The sequence below is a fragment of the Numida meleagris genome, chromosome 6, assembly GCF_002078875.1.
Source record: "Numida meleagris isolate 19003 breed g44 Domestic line chromosome 6, NumMel1.0, whole genome shotgun sequence".
Lineage (NCBI taxonomy): Eukaryota > Metazoa > Chordata > Aves > Galliformes > Numididae > Numida > Numida meleagris.
In genome coordinates, this window is record NC_034414.1 from 47421117 (window position 1) to 47443020 (window position 21904).

The window sequence follows — 21904 nt, forward strand, 5'->3', positions numbered from 1 at the left end:
TTCTCAAGTGGTTCTCCAGTTTCACTAGAATTAAGGAAATCTGGCAATTTATAAACAAAAAACATTAAAACTAGTTATATGCTGTATTTCAATCTATGCGTAGAGCATATTGAATATATTTTAAAATCTCTTTGTGTTTCCTCAGCCACGCAAAAATAACTAACCCATCTACTGGGAAATCACATTCTGTAAAAATCTGGTTTGCTTTTATTGGTCAGCCTAATTATAGGCTAAGTAGCAGCTTCTGTAAATCAAATTTTAATCTTGTTCTTTTTGATCATTTTAACTGAAAGGTCAGCAGCCTCTAATCATATATATAATTGTTTTCCTTATTTTGATGTATTGGAATAGAGCTTTTAGCATGAACTACATCTATCACAGACGGCCACTCGGGCCTCCTAGGTCCTCTTATTCCTGTAAAACCTGATTTTATGTAAGATTGTTTAAAAAAGTCATTACCCTTTAAGTGCTTCAAAAAACATGGAAAATGCCAAACTAATTATTGCTGTTGGCTTTTCTTTTAAAATAACTTAGAAGAATCTGCACAGATTTCAAACAGTTCTCTACAAATTAAACTGTAAATTATATTAGGGTTCTAGAATGTCTGTAAAAATACCCACAGCATTTAATACCTACAAATCTCAAAATACAATAAACCATGAGACGGGTCATGTCCTTCTTAGGCTTCCCTCCCTTCAGCACCTCAGACCCCGAGCTGCCTCTCCATGCACTCACACACACCCACGTCTGATCAGAAGTGCCACGTGTCACACAGAGTCAAGAGTGTAACTTCAACAACTGATCTGTTAAAATTAACTTTGGAGGGTCAATAGAGGTCAAAGTTAAGCCAGATCTGTCCCCAGATACGTTGCTTTTTGTTTAAATACATGTGTTGGTGAAAAGAGGCAGGCAGCACAGCAGGAAACGGAGCTGCTCTGAAATGTTTGGGACTGCCTGTGTGTCAGGGAGGACAGGTTGCCTTACCAAATGGGCTAGCTAGACGGATGTCCAATGTCCACCAAAATCGAGGTGGAAACACAGAAGGGTACACAGAAGCAAAATTAATGTTTTCTAATGCATTTTCTAATTTCCACAGAGGCTTGGTTTCAGCCAGATCCTATTTTCACCAATCACTTTGGCAATCTTTATTTTCAGGGTAAATAAGGATGCAAGTGAGAGCTGCGTTTATTTAGATTGCTGGTACGATGGAGGACACTGTGGCTCCTAATTTTGCTGCAGAAATTCTGCCATCGATGTAAATTAGAGCTGCACAGATGCCTGAAAGGATGGGCCAGCTGAGCTGGTATTACTGCTTCAGGAAGTTCACACACCAAAAAATAAACCAGGAATACACAAGAGAGCAGTTATGTATATATACAGATTCCTGAAACTACTCAGCAAACTTTTCAAGAGTGAACAGGCTCCTTCCAATACAAACGATGACTCCAGAACAGACACTGGTTCTGTATTACTCTAAAGCAATAGTTACTGGATGAGGAGGAGGAAAGGGGAGAAACCGTGTTTCTAAAATCCCTAAGGCAGACAAACCCCTAATGCAGGCCATCTGCTTGCCTGTGGAGTTAATGGGAAAAGTTCAGCACAGGTATTTACTGATGTGTGCCTTTAAGTGTTATTCTTCTCCAGCTCTGTGGACCTCCCAGTTCTGGTGCAGCCCCTCCTCTCTGCGGCCTTTTCATTTGTGAGGATTGTGGAGACTCTATAAACTTTATATAGTTTCTATAAATTAAATGGAATCTTTTTTTCTCTTTCACACCTACTTTTGTATAAAAGTGAAGAAAATCATTCAAGTCTGAAGTTTGTACGCTGTTGTATATAGTCCACTGAAACTGCACTAGGTTTACTGGGCAGCTAGAGAGCAATAACACCATTATAAAACAATAATTACACACACCATATGGCTGGCCTGCACGCAAATCCAGCGCATTATCCTGGAAAAGGAGGATGCCTGCTGTGAGGGTTGGATGCAAGGATGTAATGCTAGAAGGCAGTAAAAAGTAAAGAATTGCTATTTCAGTTATGCTCTGCTCAGACCTTGACATAAAAGACAAAGATATAAAGAGGAATTTTGACCACCACACAGAAAGTAGGTCTTCCATACTCCTCCAATAAGCCGAAATGCAGCATGCTTTCACAGTAGTGTCTAAGGTTTTGCAGAGGCACGCGATTTTACTGAAGAACACAGGCTCTGGGACAGATGCAATAAATGCAAGATGAATCGTCCCACACCCACACTGTCAATAAGCAATAGCCACTGCAGAGCCAGCCCACATTGTTTGTGACTTTGGAGGTATCAGAGTATCAGTACAATATGCTCACCTGAGTGAGTTTGCAAATAAATTGTTGCAGAAATACGTATTCTTGTTTGTGAAACCAAATGGAAAATGTTATTAATTCACCACAGAATAAAACCAAGCTAGTTCAACAACCTCCTGAGCAAACTCAAGGCTAAGTTAATATGGACAAGAGAGTTCAGCTGGTTCCCTTTGTGGCACTATTTCCTTCCCCACTAGCCTAGGAATTCCTCAGGCATGTACTGCTGATGTCATCTCTTCCTCCTTCAAATTTCCTCAAGGGCCACTGTTGTTGCAATACCTACAAGAAGCCAATCCCCAGTCTCTATGTTCGATAGCAAATTGGAGAAAGCAAGCACTGATTTGCTTTTAAATACTATTTATTACGATGTTGTAGAACCAGTTATGAACAATCCTTGGAGGCACGTCACCACAGGGCTGGGCACATGAAGGAACCAAGAAATGTGGAAACTGATTTGATTGCAACTCTTGTCAGGGTGTAGTTACATAGCTTCAGAAAATTGCTTGATTTGCATGTATGGATATTACTCCCAAAGCAAAGCAGAAGGTCACTTAAATTTGTTTCCAAAGCTATTAGTATTTAATTCAGGATATCGTCAGCAGATGACATTCAAATCTGCATAACAAACTGGCTTTTAGATTCACTTGCTACTTACCTACAAGACATCTTGTTAACTAACAGTGTTATAACATGTACAGAAACCTTTCTCCTTCCTACCTGAGCTTATAACCCCTACAGACACAAGATCAAGCTGTTATTAATATTAGGCAAGTTTTCAAGAGGGAAATGGTGGTGTTGGCCACTTAACTGGTTAACGCTGATTGTCCTTGGCTTCAGATGCAATAACTTGCCGGGAAAATCATCCCACGTCCACTTCACCTGTAACTGATGCCCACTGCACGACCGGCTCTTAGCCGTTACAGCTCTGGAGCTAGCAGTTATCAGCCAGTGCCACAGATCACGAGAAAGTAGCACTTCTCATCACACAACAACAACAAAACAGGCAAATATATGATATTTAAATACCACACTCCAAAATGAAACACGTGGCTTAGATAACTCTCAGTCTTGGGAAATAGAATACCAATTCCTTTCCTTCTGCCTTCCTCACCTCAATACCCAGCTCACACAGCCAACCAATCAATCAGCCTCTAAAAAACACATATTGAACAATCTACTTTCGAATCACCCAAATTCTAGGCCCCTAAATAAGATGAGAGCTGGATTTCAAACTGGTCTTTGTGGTGTTCCCACACAGTGACTCAGCCTACGTATTGCTGATTACTAATCATCATGCTATCGAGGCGAAACAGTATTCACGTTTTCTCTGCAAACATAGTGTTTGTAAAGGAAGCCAGACTGACATCTTCACAAATGTATTTTACCTACAACTGCTCATTTGCTGCCCACAGTGTGTGAAACCTTCTTGTACTACTACCAGGTCTTGAACACTGATGAGTGCTTCCAGATATGAAAGCCCGTGTTGTTTTTACATGTAATGATGAGGCTGCTAGCAACAGCATTAGCTGAGGAGAATTTCCTGTGTTTTTGTTTTAATTAGGTGCCTATATCATTGCCTAGACACAGACTGATGGCACTGAGTAGCCAGGCTGAACTACTGCCAAAACACCAAATGCTGTGTGATGTCTGACCAAGATCGGCCTCAGTAAGTTTCTGTACAACAAACATCCAGGACGCACGAATCCTACCTAGCACAGCATTCTACTTTTTGCCTATAGAGGTGCAAGAAATTGCACATGTCGTAAGGGCTGTAACATTATTTACAATAAGCAGTCAGACATTAGATACAGGATGTTGATGTTAGATACAGGATGTCGCAGAGCTGCATGATGAAGGGCAGGGAGAAGTACAATTAGATTTTCTACCTGTGACTGGTTCATCCGAACTCAGAGTTACAATAAACACACTGAACCACTTAATCTCTATTATATATTTTTACAAGAGGATGAAAAAATAGCTCACAACATGACTTAACACAGCATGTAGGAAAAACATTCCTCTTAAGTCTATATAATGCAGCTACACTGCCCATTAAGTACTCAGTACTTACAAGGAGATCTCCGTATTTGTAGAAGTGCAAATTTTAATGGCATCATCAAAGCATAAGGAATAATTTTATCCAAATTGCCCACAAAATTCATTTTATAAGCTTCTGAATTCCTGAGAACTGTATATTTTCCTTGTGCTTATGAATCCCCCAAACAGCTTAGAGGATTAATACTTTTTTTTCTTTTTGATCTATATAGGGGTTGAAGGCTTTGTTGTGTACCATATGCCAATTTGACGTAATTTGGAGCACATGAAATATTAAATCTTAAAAATTCTGGTTTTCTAAGGGAAACATTAACTATACTATATAACATGAGACTGCTCTCAAGTTACCTCCTATGAAACTGGGCCTCTAAGCCTTCCAGATGAAGTTGTTAAGTTAATTGTTTGTTGAAACTGACCCATTTATTAGGATCCTTATTAAATTTCGATGGCAGGTGTTGAAAGCTTGAGGCTTTTTCTTTCCATCGAAGTTGCAAAGTCCTAGTCTTACCGGTTCAAAATTCTTTAAAACTCAGGTTGGTGCTGCAGAATACAAACCTCACAAGCTCACTGGCATGACATTTTCATTAGCTGCAGCTAAACAGGTTTCTTTTGGAGTTCAATTTCAGATTATAGCAAAATATTTACTGCTGTAATCAGTGTATTAGGATTACATACACCAGACAAATATTGCAGGATGAATAGACCTCTAAAAATCTCTTAGTACTTCAATCTTCCCAATGTCTGAGGCAGATGTTCCTCTTACCAAAGCATTAGATAGATGAATTTACTTGTTAATTCTACTAGGTTCTGGAAGAGAAATCCTACATAAAATATTACTATTAGAGCTGATAAAATGGCTTCCAATGAGAGAGATTTATTTTTCTCTCATGAAAAGTAATTTGATGGTGGCAGATGGTAAAGATTCCTCTCCCTGCATCCTTTAGCTACAAAGTAAACATCTCTGATCTGATGACTTTTCACGTGCATGGAAAATGTTATTGAACAGATTAACAGAATTTTTCATTTACTTACCAGGAATATTCTTATCAAACGAAATTTGATATTTAAAAAAAAAAAGAAAAAGATAAGGTTCTGTTCAGAACACTCTGAGTGAAACAAACATCAGTGTTTACTGGGAATGTTACTGGACCCCACTAAGTAAAGCTAAATTCAATAGCTTTGGAATTGATCTAACAAGTGATTTAATCATTGATCAGGCACAGCGTTCTCAGACTGTGCACACCACCTGTTTTGCTAGATTACATGCTGTACAAGGAGCTTAATATCTCCTTCTGTACATGAAAATAAACAGGATTTACTATCACTAGCAATGGCCAATAGAAACAATGCACATTTACAACAACTTGATTTGACAGTTTCTTCTGGCTTAGAGTTCACTATATCCACCTGCCTTTGGCTATACTACTACCAGATTTTACAAATATTTCACCTCCTGAGACTGCTAATGCTTCTTTGGAGTATTTAGGCTCTCATCTCCATAGCAGGCAGAATCTCCAACCCTTTGCCATTGCTCAGTGTGCTGAGCTCTGCTTTGAAGGAAACGGTTAACTTCAGTTTCAACCTCTTCTTATGGCTTTTCTCCCTACTTGAGTGTACCACGTCTGCTTCTATTCACTTGCTCAAAGAAATATCAGGAGCTTCCTCCTGAAAGGGACATCTTTAGTGTCACTGCACCCAGCCTGGTACCAGTTAACTCTCTTGTTAGAGGAACGACTCTTGAACCAAATTCTTAACAACATGGTTTTAGCAGCACTGGAACAACTGTTTCCCTCCTGCTGACATGGAGAATATCACTCATTATCCACATCAATATGTGCACCAGCAGAGATAGCAGCTAGACAACGTGCTAAATCAAACATCTTGGTGTTCATCCCGCAGCACCTAAGACGAAAACAGCAGCAGCTTCCAGAAATCATCCTACCTCCACCAGGTATAGGCCAGTCACAAAGCCCAGTTCAGTTGCATCTCCACTGCTCTGCATTATTTGTTGTGGCAGATCTGGAAAGGTTAGACTGCAAAACATTCCTTATTATTTATGCTTTTTCCTCCCAGAGAGGAAAAATATCCTTGTGGCTGGTTAATTTTGTTGAGACGTCAAAAGCAACCAGATATTCTGTTTTACATTAGCTTCGACAGCAGTGCTAAAGCCTGAATAATTTGAGATGAGCAAAGAAGTCCAACAAAACCCACACTGTGAGTCAGGGTTGCTTGCTGGCATTCAGAGTCAGATGAGCACCAGAGTGCCCAGATTCCCACTGCTTCCTACACTCATCAGCGCTAATAGGTTAGTGATTAACTACTTGTGTGCGTTTGAGGATATTGTATCTGCACTTGTGAGCAGAAGGAACAAACACAGGGGACCAGTAATATATCCAGTTTCAAACACGAGCCCAGGGCAGCTTCCCAAGGTGCTTCACAGGAGTCAGTCTAATGCAGAATTTCAACTCCTGCAATTAACGGCCAGGACCTTCAAAGAACTATAGTTTGGAACAGAAGGGCTGAGGAGACAACAGGCAGAGACATTAACTGTCTGGAATTTGGCTGTAACTGTGGGAAATCTGTCCTTAGAAGACAGTAGTTTCATTTTCTAAAATTGGGTAAGGAAACTGCAATCAAGGTTTGACACAGAACAATCTTGCAGATACCATGAAATCACAAAGAACTACCTGCTGGATGCTTGTGACTTCTGGATCTACCTTTTCTGCTTTCCTTGATGTACCCAAACAATTTGGGGACATTAACCAGCCAGCATATAATCCAAACCAAGAAATGCTCGCGATGTCTTCTCAACAGTACACAGCACCAGAAGAGGTTCAGAAGCTAAACTTAATTACCTACGTGCAGTACTGCAAAAACAGAATTAAAAGCCAGGAAGAGTAATCCACTGCACAGGCCACCAAAACATATTGGTATCCTGAATAAACGGTTGGGCTTTGGATGGATCTCCATAGCAAAAATTGTGAATTAATCACACTGCATCCTGCCTTCCACTTTTTCATCCTGTTGATGTCTGCCATCAAAGCTACTAAGCAACACAGCCGAAACAGAGTGAGGAACATGGTGGTCAGATGAATATTAGAAACAAACAGAAAAACATGCACCTCTAAGATCAAAGGCCTGAAGAGATTTATGGAGATTAATATTAACTAGCATCAAATCCTGTGGCTTTACAGGAATAAGCAGATGCTTTGTCCATTGCGGGCCAGACACATAATCTGAAGGAAAGGGTATGGGACTGCTCTTGGAGAAATGGAGCGAAAAACAAAACCAAAAACATCATATAAGAGATTGCAGCTGCACTGTAATGTGCTGTCTTTCAGAGCAAGCAACGACCATTTAAAAATGGATAAAGGCAGAGTGTGAGCTGCTAAAATTAGATTAAAATGGAAAAAAAGATGAACTGCAGAAGAGGTTCTTTTTGAGATGCATTGCAGATGCAAGAGCCAAGGTACGCTTCTGGGGAAGTATACCTGCATTTCCAGAGGAAGGGTACTTGCCACAGAAGTTGGTCAAGAATGGCAAAAATAACCTTTTTAATTCTCTATTTTTTGTAGCTCTTTTTCCAAAATTCAATGAGAACACCACAGAAACCAAGAAAACTCATATCTTCTCCTTCATGCCCCACAGGAAATATCCACAGAGAAGAAAATGCAAACATTTAAAATAATTTAGCCTTAATTTCCAACCATATGTTTATGTTATATTCACAGACACTTCCAGATGTTTCCAGATTTAGAATTTCACAGACAGGCATTCCAGATGTACAGTATTACTCACTGCAAGACAATCTTGTTTCAAGGAAAACACTGTCACTACTCTGCTATACTCTCTCTGTTTGCACAGTATCTTCAAGCCAATCTGTGATCCTCCTTATCAGACTTTCACATCCTTGGGGACAAGACATAGCATCATTTCCCATTACCAAGGAGAAAATGGGAGCACCAAGAACTTCAGGGACAACATTTTTTCTCTAAGGAAGAAATAAATTGAGCAACCCCAGAATGGCCAGGACAGGTCTAACTTAATTTGGAGGTGCTGAATACCAAAAGGTGGAGGCTCACAGCGGACTGTGATGGAACAGGAGCTGAGAACAGGAACAGGGCACTACCAGGAGTGTCAGCTACTTATCACACATGCATCAAACCCTTCCCTTAATACACCTAGTGGTACATCACATCTTTCCAAGAGGCAAGGGGAAAACAAAAAAAAAAAAGCTTATGGAAAGAACACGTATTTTGTTGCTTTGAACTGTGTTCAACATGCATAACGTTCCCTCCTGAGATGGATTTAGGAGATCCAGAATGGATCTTTCAGAATGGAAAGTAGGCCATTTTATTTGCTTTGCTAGCCTGTACTCAGAAGAGAGGTAATTAGACACTACAAAGAAAGGCAGGCCTTCAAATATATGTCATACTCTATAGCACAAGAGGATTAAAAATACTTTGAAAAGAGAGAGAGATTCTGTCAGAGGGTCCACAGAGTTTCTGCAGCACTTTGAATCATGTGTCTTCTTTTATTTCTCCTTTAATGCCAATTCCAATGATTTACTGCCAGCTTCCTGGTGCTCTCAGCCACTCCCTGAGGCTATCAGAACACAAGAAGGAACGGTTCAGGCATAGCCTGCTTAATGCCACTTCACTCCCAACTGCATGGTGCAGAAGTATTGTTTCACATACCCTTTAATACAGTTCAGATCAGCACAGCCAGTAAGAAGCTTAGCAAACATTTTGGCCAGTGCAAGGGAGGGCATCAAGCAGCTTTTTGGCAGCAGGACTGGCCTACTGTGCACCTGAATCCTTGGCCTGGGAGCACTTCTTTTCTGAACACCATCAGATGAGGTCCCTGTCTCGTTGATACTTCTTCTACACTACCTTGCATCTCTTGCCTCCAGCCAGAACAACAGGATTCTGCTCGCTGTATGTTCCCTAAACTTTTTATCCATTTGCCACATCAAACCATGAAGGTTGTGCAATGGGAATAACGTAGAGCATGAAGACTGACAACATTCCTACTGCTGTAGGAGTCAGAAGTGCTCTCATCTATATGCATTTGTTCTGCCTATTTTTCCTGCTGTGAAAGGCACATCTGTCACTTTCAGAACAGAGGACTGCTGGTATCTGCTGGATACAGTTAATACTTATACAGCCACCTCCTTTAGAAATGTAGGTATTTACTGAACAGAAGAGGGCAGAGAGCAAATCATTGCTTTCAGGTCTTAACACTTGAGTTCCTTAAAGAAAATCCAATTTAGGTCAACAATCCAGCAAGATACGAAAAGACACAAGCAGCAGCAGGAAGGCTGTTCTGCATGCAAATCAGCAGCACCCTCCAATCAACAGCACCAAGATCAGTTGTGCTAACAAGCATGGACAATGAGTTTGGGGTGGCAGAGGATGATGAGATGTTCTCTCCACTAAGGTCATGTCTATGCTTTGAGCTACAGATTTCAAAGCTGCTTTAGTTCTATGACTTATCTACTTGTGTAAGACTCTTACTCAAAAAAGTCTTTATCCCTAAATCTCGCAGAGCAACAGTAGAACAATATCAGAGACATTTTGCCTTCACATGGTGCTTAAAGTTGAGAAGCTTTGATAGATGGTAAAGGCTTCTGCGTAGCAATCAGTACTGCACCCTACATCATTCAGTGACTTCTCAGATTTGAGAGCCTGGTCTGAGGAGAAGAGGCTTAACTCTTCAGAACAGTTTCTAATCTTCAAAGCTGTGTGATTAGGTCACAGAATAACCAAAGGCAAACCCTGCATTTCAGCAATCTGAGACCTGACTCATGGGTTTTGAAAGTTTGAGTCCATGTATTCCCCTGAGTCTGTCATTCTGGGCTCATAGAAAAGACATTATTAAGTATTCCAAGGATTCCGCAGGTCTGAAGTGTGCATGGCAATAAGCTCCATCAAAGCACTCACCAAACACATGGTACAAGCAAAGTCAGATCAGAGAATTGAGAAATCATGAGTAAAACATGATCATATAATCATACACTTCCCCTCAGGATTAGAAACACAATGAATCTTCACAGAGGAAAAAAAAAATCAGGAACGTAGCTACTTGATTGCAGTCTCTTGCATGGCAACAGAGAAACACTGTCTTTAAGCATAAGAAGCTATCTTGAAACTGAGGTATCATTAGAAAAAATGACAGGACTCTCAATGCCAAACTGTATTTAGACTGCACCACGACATATTGCTAAGAAGGTCATGTATACAAAAGTGTGAGCTCAGAAAAGAGAAGACTAAAGAATAGCTCAACCAAAGTCATAAAAGGATGGAGGAATTCCTTTCCATGCTCCCTGTACTTACCATCTTTGACACAATAATCGTCCAGGCTTTGAAAGGATCTTGAAATGAAACCCATACATACTGTCTGCAAAGGCACTCAGGCACTTCAGCCAGAACCATGCAGCCAGGCCCTCATGTGTAGAAACTAAACTATTCCCCCAGGTAAACTAATCCCCCAGGTATTTATACAATCTGGGGGAAGAAGTACTTGAAAGCAGCCCTGTAGAGAGGGACTTGGGGGTCCTGGTGGACGAGAAGCTGGACATGAGCCAACAGTGTGCGCTGGCAACCTGGAAGGCCAACTGTGTTCTGGGCTGCATTAAAAGAGGAGTGGTCAGCAGGGAGAGGGAGGTGGTGGTCCCCCTCTGCTCGTTTCTTGTGAGGCCCCATCTGGAGTACTGCATCCAGGCCTGGGGCCCCCAGCACAAGAAGGACATGGAGCTCTTGGAAAGAGTGCAGAGGAGGGCGACCAAGATGATCAGAGGGCTGGAGCACCTCTCCTATGAGGAAAGGTTGAGGGAACTGGGCTTGTTTAGTTTGGAGAAGAGAAGGCTCTGGGGAGACCTCATTGTGGCCTTCCAGTACTTGAAGGGAGCATGTAAACAGGAGGGGGATCAATTGTTTGTGAGGGTAGATAGCGATAGGACAAGGGGGAATGGTTTTAAGCTGAGACAGGGGAGATTTAGGTTAGATATTAGAAGGAAGTTTTTCCACACAGAGGGTGGTGACGCACTGGAACAGGTTGCCCAGGGAGGTTGTGGATGCCCCATCCCTGGAGGCAATCAAGGCCAGACTGGACGTGGCTCTGGGCAGCCTGGTCTAGTGGTTGGCGACCCTGCACTTGGCAGGGGGGTTGAGACTCGATGATCTTTGAGGTCCTTTTCAACCCAGGCCATTCTATGATTCTATGATTCTATTCATAGGACAATTCCGTTGATGCATCTACCCACCATTGTCACAACTATCATTCAATAAGATCATTAACCCTGTCAAGGAAGCTAATAAAACAGTGTGCCACTCCTAGATTAGTTTGAATATTAAACAATTGCAAACAATCTCAACACAGTAAAGTTGTAAAGACAGCAACACCTTTTACCTATTTACACTATGATACTGGAAGTAACTGAGGGGTAACTGAACTCCATCACACCAGCCTGTTCTTCCCTTACTCACAAACATTATTTTTATAAGCAAGTCACTAGAAGAGTCAGGATGGGATTTTTGTTTGATGTAACTTCACTCAGAAAAAGAGAGCTAAACTTTTCATTATTATCTTTTAGTTTAATTTTCCATTAATAATAATGGTTGCAACTTAGCTGTAAGAATGGCTTTGAAAATATATCTCCTCTGTTTCAATTTATTTCTACAGCTGCAGAATTAAATTGTTTAACTTTTCTTTCTTAAGTGGATTTCCTTTGGCTTTGGCTCCTATTTAATAAAGTGACGAGTTTACTGAAAACAGCCTTTGCAGTTTCAGTGGATTAGTATGGTAAAGCCTAACTTGATTGAAAAATAACTTCACTGCATGTTGCTTTACTGCCACTCAGCTCACACTATTGACTACAGCTGTGTCTGGCCACCAGACCAGTTGTTTCACTTTTTGTTTGTTTCCAAAGGGTCAGCAATAGCAATACCAATAACATGCACACTCTTCATTTTCATGGTGTGTACAGAGTAGGCATGGATAGCCTGACTGGAGACAGGTTGTCAGAAGATGTTTTTTCCTGCTTTTCTGGAAATGTGCAAATAACACTGATGATAAAGGAAAAGCAAAGAAAGCAAGTATGAACCAAAGACAGCAGTATAATTATTTACAAGGAGATATGCCAGATGAAACATGGGGTAGAATTTAAGTAGGAAAAGCTTGTCAAAAATCCCTAAGCACATAATTTAATCAGGATTTGATGCAATGACACCATAACATGCTGCACACTTCTCCTAAGGTCTGGAGAGCCTCTATCACCCACTCACTTAACATCGCACAGCGCCCTGGGCAAGGCTGCATCTCACAGAGACTCCTTGTGACAGTACCCACAACTAAAGATAAGCATCAGCATTTAGCTTTTATTTGTCTGTAAAACAAGACGACTTAATCTATAAGTCAATTTTATTATGACATAAATAATAGCTACTGTGTTCTTTCAGCGCTGAGAAGGTTTAAATTTAAAGCTGTTTCATGGACATTCACATTAAACCTCACACATGTAAGCAAACAAAGACTCTAACATTAACAGACAAACAGCAAGGAATCTGGGCCCTTCAAATTCTCAAGACAAAGTCTATTAGCCCCTCTCCTTCCTCATTCAGAAAACTAAAAATTGAGATAAAATGCTAAATTTCTCAAACGCCACTATTGGCTCACATGTCTGCCCCGGAAAAGTAACCAATTCATTTACTTCTGTGTCCACTGAATACAGGATTCTTAAAGCTTAATTATATAATTTCTTCTTTCATATACCTCCAGATCACTCTTTTCATTAAAGAAAACTAAAATGATAAAATCTAGTCCAGAAATACAGTTACATAGCAAGGGGCTTATTTTTGTCACTGACAATGTGCAACCAAGAAAAAAAAAGTTTCTAAATAAGTTAATTACAGTTTTCAAAATAATAACAAAAACGGAAGTTCACAGTCTTTGTGATTTCAACAGAAATCTCCATGGTAAAGAACGTAGACTTTGCTCACTAACTTAGAGTGATTAGTCTTCTACTGAACTTGTCCTGTAAGGAAGCTGTCAACGGGTTAAAAGATGAAACCGTGGTTTCTGGAGGCAGAGCTAGTCAAAGGAAACCCACTGGGCAGTACAAACTGGCCCTTTCACTCTGGATTTCTAGAAGTTCGACAAATCGATCATTGCAATTTTAGGAACTAAAGTAAGAAATTATCGTTATATTGAATTTACATACAAGCTACTCTTAATTGATTTGTCTAATGCCACACATGAAGCCAAAGGATATCTAGAGCTTTGTTCTTGAAGTCCCATTTTGTACTGTGAATAAGGCCATGCTTAGAAAGTGCACATTTGAGTGCAGCTGCTATGCAAGTAACAGATCTTTAAACTGCAGCTTGTGTGGGCCCTTTTCCTAATGAAATCCGCTGAGATACCGGACTCTGCAGTTAAAATAGGTTTTACCATACAGGCCTGAAACAGATAAATCTGGAGCAGAATGTACTCGCTATAAAAAGTAGGGGGAAAAAAAAAGTCTTCAAACTTACATTTGTCCCAAGAGTCATATAAAATTTCATGTCTCAGGGTTGCCTTCTAGAGAAACTAATGTTTCCCTGGAAACATGTTTCTAAATGCAGTTGCTCTACTCATCTCTCCTACTAACAGTTTGTTCTTCAAGTACAGAGACAGGCTAATCACTGCTGAGTTTGTATCCCTAAAACTTGCTTGCTCTAGTCAAATCTCACAATTTCTCAGGACCCATCTATTTTTAATAACCAAGATAGCAACAACAGTAACTTGTGGTCCAAGATACTTCCAAAATTCAATGAATGCAAGTCCTAATGCCTTAGGAGAAGCCCTAAGGCATCTTTGTCCTCTGGTATGGGAAAATAGATGCAGTGCTGTTAAACAGCCTTCATATCTCAGGCAGCTGGTGCTTGAGCAGGCACTGCGGGGACTCCAAGAACAGAACTGCACCCTGACTTTGCACCATGCCTGGCACACTGTAGCATCAATTACTTATTACAGAAGGACCTGCAGAAGCCAGCTGAGCTATGAAGGATCTCTGAGAAGCTCTTGGGAACTAATAGAGCAAATTTATAGTAATAGAGCATCATGACACTTGAATTCAGGAGATGAGTTCTCTCCTTGGTCAGGCACTAGTGTAAGCATTTGTCTATCTCTTAGTTTCTTCAAGAAAAACAAAAACAAAACAAACAAACAAACAAAAACCATAAATGCTGATGAATTCTTCACAGTGAGAGCACAAGGAGGAGCTGCAGACTGCCAGCACTGTTTCAGATTACCCTGCATTGAACTTCTTGCCAATATCCACTACAGCTACGAGGCAGCACTGGTCCTGGCATGTTTCCTAACATGATCTCCAAGTTGCAGTGTGCTTGGCAGAGTGTTTGCTATTTCATGTCTTTGCCTAAGAAGAATCAGCTATGAAAAAAGGTGGGTGGATGATACCAGCCTTTGCCCTGTCTTCTCTACGCTTTACCAGAACAAAGGTGCTGGAAGACATCATGCTGATCTCTGTGATTACCTACCTGGCAGATGGATTTTTTCAGCTATAAACAGTTCCTTTTATACAATATTATTTGATCTGAAGAAAGACTTAAGATTTGACATATATATTTTTTCTGTTTATGCAAGGTCTGTAAGATCAGGAATGGCACTGAGAAGCTAATTGGTTGTTGTCTCTCCCAGCAAAAGAACCAAGTGGTATGAATTGAGAATATCAGGAGGCAAGTTTAAAAACAAAACTAAGGGAAGACTCTCTTCATGCACAGTACAGTCAGTTAGTGAAAAACTTCACAGCCATACACTGAGTACTCAGCACATTTAGTGAGGGCCTAGGTGGAAACAAGCTCACAGAAGAGAACATTGACTGTATATATATATATATATATATATATATATAATCATGGGAAGATGAGAAGCTTGGGTTTTGTTTTCTTCTCTACTATTGCCCACTTTGTCCAATCCACAGTAACACATCCACCCCTACAGATAGCTAGATCACTGTTCCTGTACAGAGACATCAACTTATAGCTGTTTTTGAATATCTAACCCTTAGACAGATAGAAACATTTTAAAAAAGGGAGAGGGGAAGGAGGACCTGGATGAGACAACCCTTCTGGTTACCTACTCAAAGAGTTTTTCACTCACTTCTGATGGTAAAAAGTAACATCCCCTGTTAAAGCCAATGACTTTATTAATTTAAAATGATTTAACCTATTTATAAAACAGATAGCCTTGTTAAACCAGTCGTCTGTTAATAAAACAGCCCTTAAAAATTTCTGCAATGTATATTCTACAGGGTGTAGCTACCACAGAACCCATGGGTGGGAGAAAAGTATTGACATCCAAAGCTGGACACACAGTGGAAAAACCCCTACAGTAAGAACAAGAACTAAACAAATAGGTCTGCCGTCACACCCTGAAGGTTGCCACCACCCAGCACTTGCCAAGGAAAGCACATTCCAGATTCAGGGCCCTTCCTTGCTGAGAAAGTACTGCCACAATTACTCCCAGAAACAAGTCTAAACCATCAGGCTACAGATCTCTCTAAGGGAAAGCAAAAGCCAGAAAAAAAAGTCAGGAAAGTGACACAAAATTATTCTCAGATAGGGCACATGGAGAATATTTTTAGACTAAAACTAGCCTGTTTGATGTGAACTAGAATTCAAAGAACAGTTACTTTCTCCTAGCCACAGAGTGAGCATCATTTCACTGATGCCAATATTCACTGGAGATTTATTTCCCCAGTCCCTTCCAGTTGGGTTTATTTCAGCTAGTCCTCTAATTGCCCCACAGAAATAAAAAGAAATGCCATATTTGCTCATTTTCAGTCTCCGCTTTGCCTTGGGCTGAATAGGGAGTATGAACACCCTTCTTTTTCCTCTTCTTTCATCAAGGAGAGACCCCTGTACTACAGCATAGGTTTGCCAAACAGCTATGGGTATGGCCCATGCTGTTTCCTGACATTGTGATTCCTTAACAGGCAAGGCCACCATTATATTTACTTGCTTTTTAAAGGAAATATATCAAATGAATATATTTATAGGAATGCAGCAGCTTCCAGTAGTGTCAGCACTTACTGTCCAACATAACTACCTCTGGTCCATAGCAGCATCCTGGAACTTTGGGATAAACTCTGAGCAGTGAAGTTATCAGTTAAATACCAAGATAAGAACTCAATTCTGATAAATTCTCCCAGTGTGGTGCTATATGAGAACACTCATTTAATTCAAGGCATCTTACTGCTGCTTGTGTTCTTCTCTGGAAAACAAACAAACAAACAAACCAAAAAGCAAAGGATTTCTTAACTGGTATTTCTTTAAAGAATTAAACCTGGAAGGGATCAGGGAATCTAAAAGGGATCTGGGTTCTTACTGAGAGACCAGTTCAGTTCCTATGAGATATATCTCATGACATACATGCAAGGCGCACATTCAATAATTTTTTCCACAAAGCTACCTGTGCTGCACACCCAAGGACAAGTATCCTTCAGGGTATCTGCCACCACTTGCAGTTTCTTGTTAGGAACTTCTCATGCTGTAGTCCTTAAACCTCTCATGATTTGCACTGACTGAAAACATGCTCATTAGCAGTTTGCCAGGGCTTTGACACTCCTTATCCACTTGAGACACAGAGGTGAGGAGGCTGAAATGTTCCACACCAAGAAACATGGTCAGCAAAACCTTGTTTTGGAGAAGACATTTCTTTAATAGCTTATAGTTTCTCACATCAGTTGGAGTCAATGGCCAGTGTGGCATACCTGAATTTTCACCATCAGTTTGGCAGCATTTGCCACTAGGCTTCATTTCAGCCTGTTCAGCAATGTGGCCATGGGCTACCCTCTACCTCAGGGTGGGAATCACCAACTCACGCTCTGTTTAGACACCGTTCCAGTGCCTGCTTCAAATTGTACCAAAATACCCATGAAACCAAGCTAACGTCTATAGCTGGCTACACGCAAGAAGATCATAAGTGACATCAGGTAGTTTGACTAGCTCTGGTAGCCAGTACACACTGGCCTAGTTAATCCAGCAAAACCCTCTGCACCAAATAGAGTTGGCATTACAAGAGGTATGAGGCATATCAGACCTTGGAAATGGATAATTTCTGTCCCCTATTCAGTAAGTAGTTTTAGATGGAAAAAGAAGTTTATTCCAAATCTTATAGACCAGCGAGGTCTAATTCAAATATCCATATATCCCCTAGGTACCCATTTGTAGACGCACGACCATGTGCTCTATTTCACTACCATCAGCGTCCCAGATCCCTGTCCCAGATTTGCACCCTCTTGCTGATTCTCCTCAGTGCTGTAGCCAAACTCACTGCTGACCCAGGTCTGTTGAAGCAGTCCCTCCTTGTTGAACCACCCACCCACACAACTGCAAGAGGCCCCACAGGGACAGTGGGGCAGCAGTGCTCCCCATTGGCAGCAACTCCTGCAGCAGGCTGTGGATCCCCACATCCTCAGAAAACCAGTACTGCCCCCAGTGGGAATTTCTGTGGGACTGGGACATGCGTGATACTGTCCTCCTGCCCTCCCATGCTCCCTCGCCTCGACCTGCAAGAAGGATTTTTGAGCTCTGTATGTCATTGTCTAAAGTATGCACTGTGGATAAGATGCTACATTTTCTCTTGGTTAATCTCTCTGAGCTCCTTTAATTGCAGCCTGGAAGCTTCTTCCACACCAGTGACTGGTATTACTTTACCCCTTCCCTGAAGAGTTCAACTGCCTTTGCCATTTAAAGGCATTTCTCAAGGGTTGAAGCTGTTCCTCTCATTTTTTTCCTGGAATATAACATCACGTGTTCCACAAATTATCCCACCACCCATCTCTCTTCTGTTTCTACAATCAAGTCAGAAGAGATTGTACCAGATTTGCATCCTCCTCTCTGTACTCAGGCTACATTCTTGCTTCCACATACCCAAAGGCATTTTTTGCCCCAAAGCCCATTTTTCCATCCATTATGCTGGATGTGTACTCTTTCTACAAATTGTTACTTTGCTTTCCATTTCTACTCTTAATTTTCTTAATTGACAACTTCAACACTGAAAGCCAAGTACAAAAAAATACCAAGTTTCAGAAAAGATGAGCAAACCATAGTTTCACAAAGATCCAGGCTTAGATCTTGGAAGATAAGACTGAGGAAGCATTGCTAGGATTAATTGTATCTCACTCTGGTGCTCCTCCAGATTCCTCCACTCTGTAACTTATGTTTCTTCCTCGAAGCTGAATGCAAGTTCAGCAGTTCTTGTGTTTCAGCATTGATGCAGTACTTCTCTGGCTCCTTTTCCAACTTAGACAATTTGACTTCCACTACGAAATTTTTTTACAACTTCGTGACAAAAAATCATCTCCTTTTATTCAAGGTGAAGGAAAAATGGGAATGCAAACCATAAGCATTTCAACTTCATTTTTTTCCGCATACATGTGAAAACTGAGTAAAAAAGCAAGCACAGCAGACTAGCACTGTAAATAATTCAGGGACATGAACAGTTTCTGTACAAGAACATCTACAGAAGCAGCATTACATTTTAAACTTTTTAACTAAACATTTCAACAATTAGCAAACTGCTATATCTGCCATTTCTTTAAAAGCAGCACTGTCATCAGTTTGTGCATTACTCAACTAAATGCTGTTTATTGAGACTTTCAAAAGGTGCACTGACTCCTATTGTATAATTTGGGTACAACTCCTTAACACCATTATCAACAGTTCTAACAATTTGGGAGCTTCTGTCCCCGTTAAGGAAAGTATAATTGCATTAAAGTATGCATTAAAAACGGGCCATGCAATTTCAAAGTGACAGAAAACAACAATTTCCAAGGAGTAAAAGAGGATTCTGGATGGGAGGGATGAAGAGAGAGAAGGAAAGATTTATTCGCACTATTAAATACTAATTCACAATATCAAATATTATCAATCTCTAGATTTTCTCTCCATATCAGTAAAAACACAGATATTTTTGGAACTCCAGAGAAGGAATATCCAATCCAACTGAAACATTACATTACTTTTCATTTGTTTACAGTTATACTTTGTTTCAAAACTAGTTTCAAAAATGTGAAGTATGCTGCATTCTAATTATAAGAAATGAACAAGCCTGTTGAATTTTTAACCATTTTATTCTCTCTACCTGTCAGAAGGAACTTTTTTTTTTAATTAAAAGAAAAAAAAAAGAAATTAAAAGAGAAAAAAAAGAATACTTATCCTGCTAGTTGCAAAATATCTCTAAACTGCAAATAGGATACAAGCCCTGCAGCCATGTTTGCAGACAGAGGCCTAAGATTCCTCTCCTGGAACACAAACAGGAAAAGGAGATAAGAAGCTGCCACAGGGAGAGTTGTGGTGCTCCTGGGACAGGACAGACTCCTAGAGCACCTCCTGAGCCTGAAGCAGTACTTAGAGATTTAGGGTCGCCTACACGTTAGGAGCCCAAACAATATACCTGTTGTTTAAGAAACTGTTGAAATGACTCACTGGATTTTTCTTTAGTAATCTGCCAGAGTTTTCTGTTAGATTTTTTTAATCTGATCATTCCCATCCTCTTTTATCCCCTTGCCAGCTTAGTTTTCATGCTGCACTCTGAAACTGCTGAAGTACTTGATTAATGTTTTCAGAAGGAAAAAAAAAATTCTACACTTACCAAAAACATGCCATGTAGTTTGACAATTATTGACATATCCAAGACACAAAACAAGAAAAGCAACTACTGACAGTGTGGTTTTTCTCCACATGCATTCAATTTCTGTATTTCCCACAGTAATCTGGGTCCAAAATTCTCCCAAGTAAACATTCAGACAGGTATTCCCAACATTGAGTTGAATCCCTAGATGGGAGTTTGCCTTCTAAAAGCTTTGCAAAACAACGTCTATTTTCAGTTTATTTTCATTATCTTCAGAGATAAACAGTAACTTAATAGCAGAAGCAGCAAATAACAACACTACGTGTAGTTCAGCAGTACAGTAAATCCATCCTAAAGCTTGAAGAACCAGATTTTTTTTTCAAAAGCCACATCATACAAAATGCTGAACTAATGTAAACCTATCCTACCTGCTTTATTATTTAAAGCAAGTTGCAAATTAAGTTTGTATCACCAAGATTTAGACCACATCAGTTATTGCCAGGTCTCTGGCAAGCGGCACATGAGGATAAACCAAACATCATCTCCACATTCCAGTGAATTCATTGGAGAAGTATTGTGAGCCCACACGTGATACAGATCACCTCTGTGTTGCTTTATCATACAATAACAACATACATTGAATATTAACAGCAACGAGCTAGGTAGGTAGAATTAAAATCCCCCTTAGTTTTAATGGCTTGGGACATCTTGAAATGCCTGCTGCGTGAGTTAGGCTATCACCCATTATTCAGAGTACCATGTTCTGGCATCAAACATAAGGAAAAAGCCTAATACAAAGTCTGCTCTTGGTTCATCTTGTATTTTAGCACAGAGAGCTTCTAACCAATCCAGAACACCCTCAGAATTGCTTTCATACCCGCCACAGGTACCAGAAAGAATGAGAAAAGCAGATTCTGTGTGTCCCGCTTTACCTAGAATTCCTTGTTGAGGAAGGTCTGGAAGCAAAACTAAAGCGTTGTACTCACACAAATCCTGCCTGGGAAGAGCCTGGATCAGAGCTTACTCTCAGGGAAAATAGTGGCTCAAGGAAGGTAGTGAGAGAGAGAGAGTCTTTAAAAGCAAATAAGTTGGATCTACAGCTTTCAATATGAGTATCATATTTGAATAGGTTTCTAACTTAATCACAAGTCATTCAGTATTACCTGGTCTTGTAAACAGCAGACAGCAACTAAAGCATCAAACCACTACTATGATTTAGAAGTGTTTATGTGGGTAAATTTAAATCTTCATCCTGGGAAGCAATCAAAAGCAGAAATGCATAAATGGAGAACTAACTGCCTACAACAGGCTTCATCAGCCACATAAAATGTATTTCATTTCACAACTGCAAGTCTGCACTACCAGCCTGGATCTCTTCAGGAAGAAGAGACCTAACAGAACAACTTGCTTTCTATTTCTGTTCCTTAGTATTACAAGACTAAACTCGACGTATAGTGCCACATCTGTTTTTTCCTACCTCTATCACAGATTCACAGTTTACATACCCTACAAGGGCATGCAAATAGCCCTTGCACAAAGATTTGCTTAATGTTCTCCAGCACAAACTCAAACAGCCTAAGCAAAGTGAGAGATAGGGAACAGCAGTCTAAACCTGTCTGTGATGCCATGGGAAACCAGGTGCAGGATTTGATCCCAGCTAAAATTAACCTGGTGGACAAAAGGTTTTATTTTAACGCAGTCACTCGATCCAATTCACTGCACAGTCACACAAACACTTGCGCTTGTATGAGCCAAGGGGGAAAAGGGTGTGCTACAGCTCTGCCTCTCTTGGCAGCAGCACTGGCTTATTTCTATTTAAACTGTATGTAAAACTATGTCTTAATAGCCCTAGAGCCATTTTATTTAGTCTCCTGAGTCACAC

At 40.4% G+C, this 21904-nt stretch overlaps 1 protein-coding gene across 5 annotated transcripts in view; it reads right to left on the minus strand.

Annotated features, from left to right (window-relative positions):
- Window positions 1-21904, minus strand: part of CLMN (calmin) — a 73200-nt gene that overhangs the window by 24851 nt on the left and 26445 nt on the right. The gene's annotated exons all lie outside the window — the stretch shown is intronic.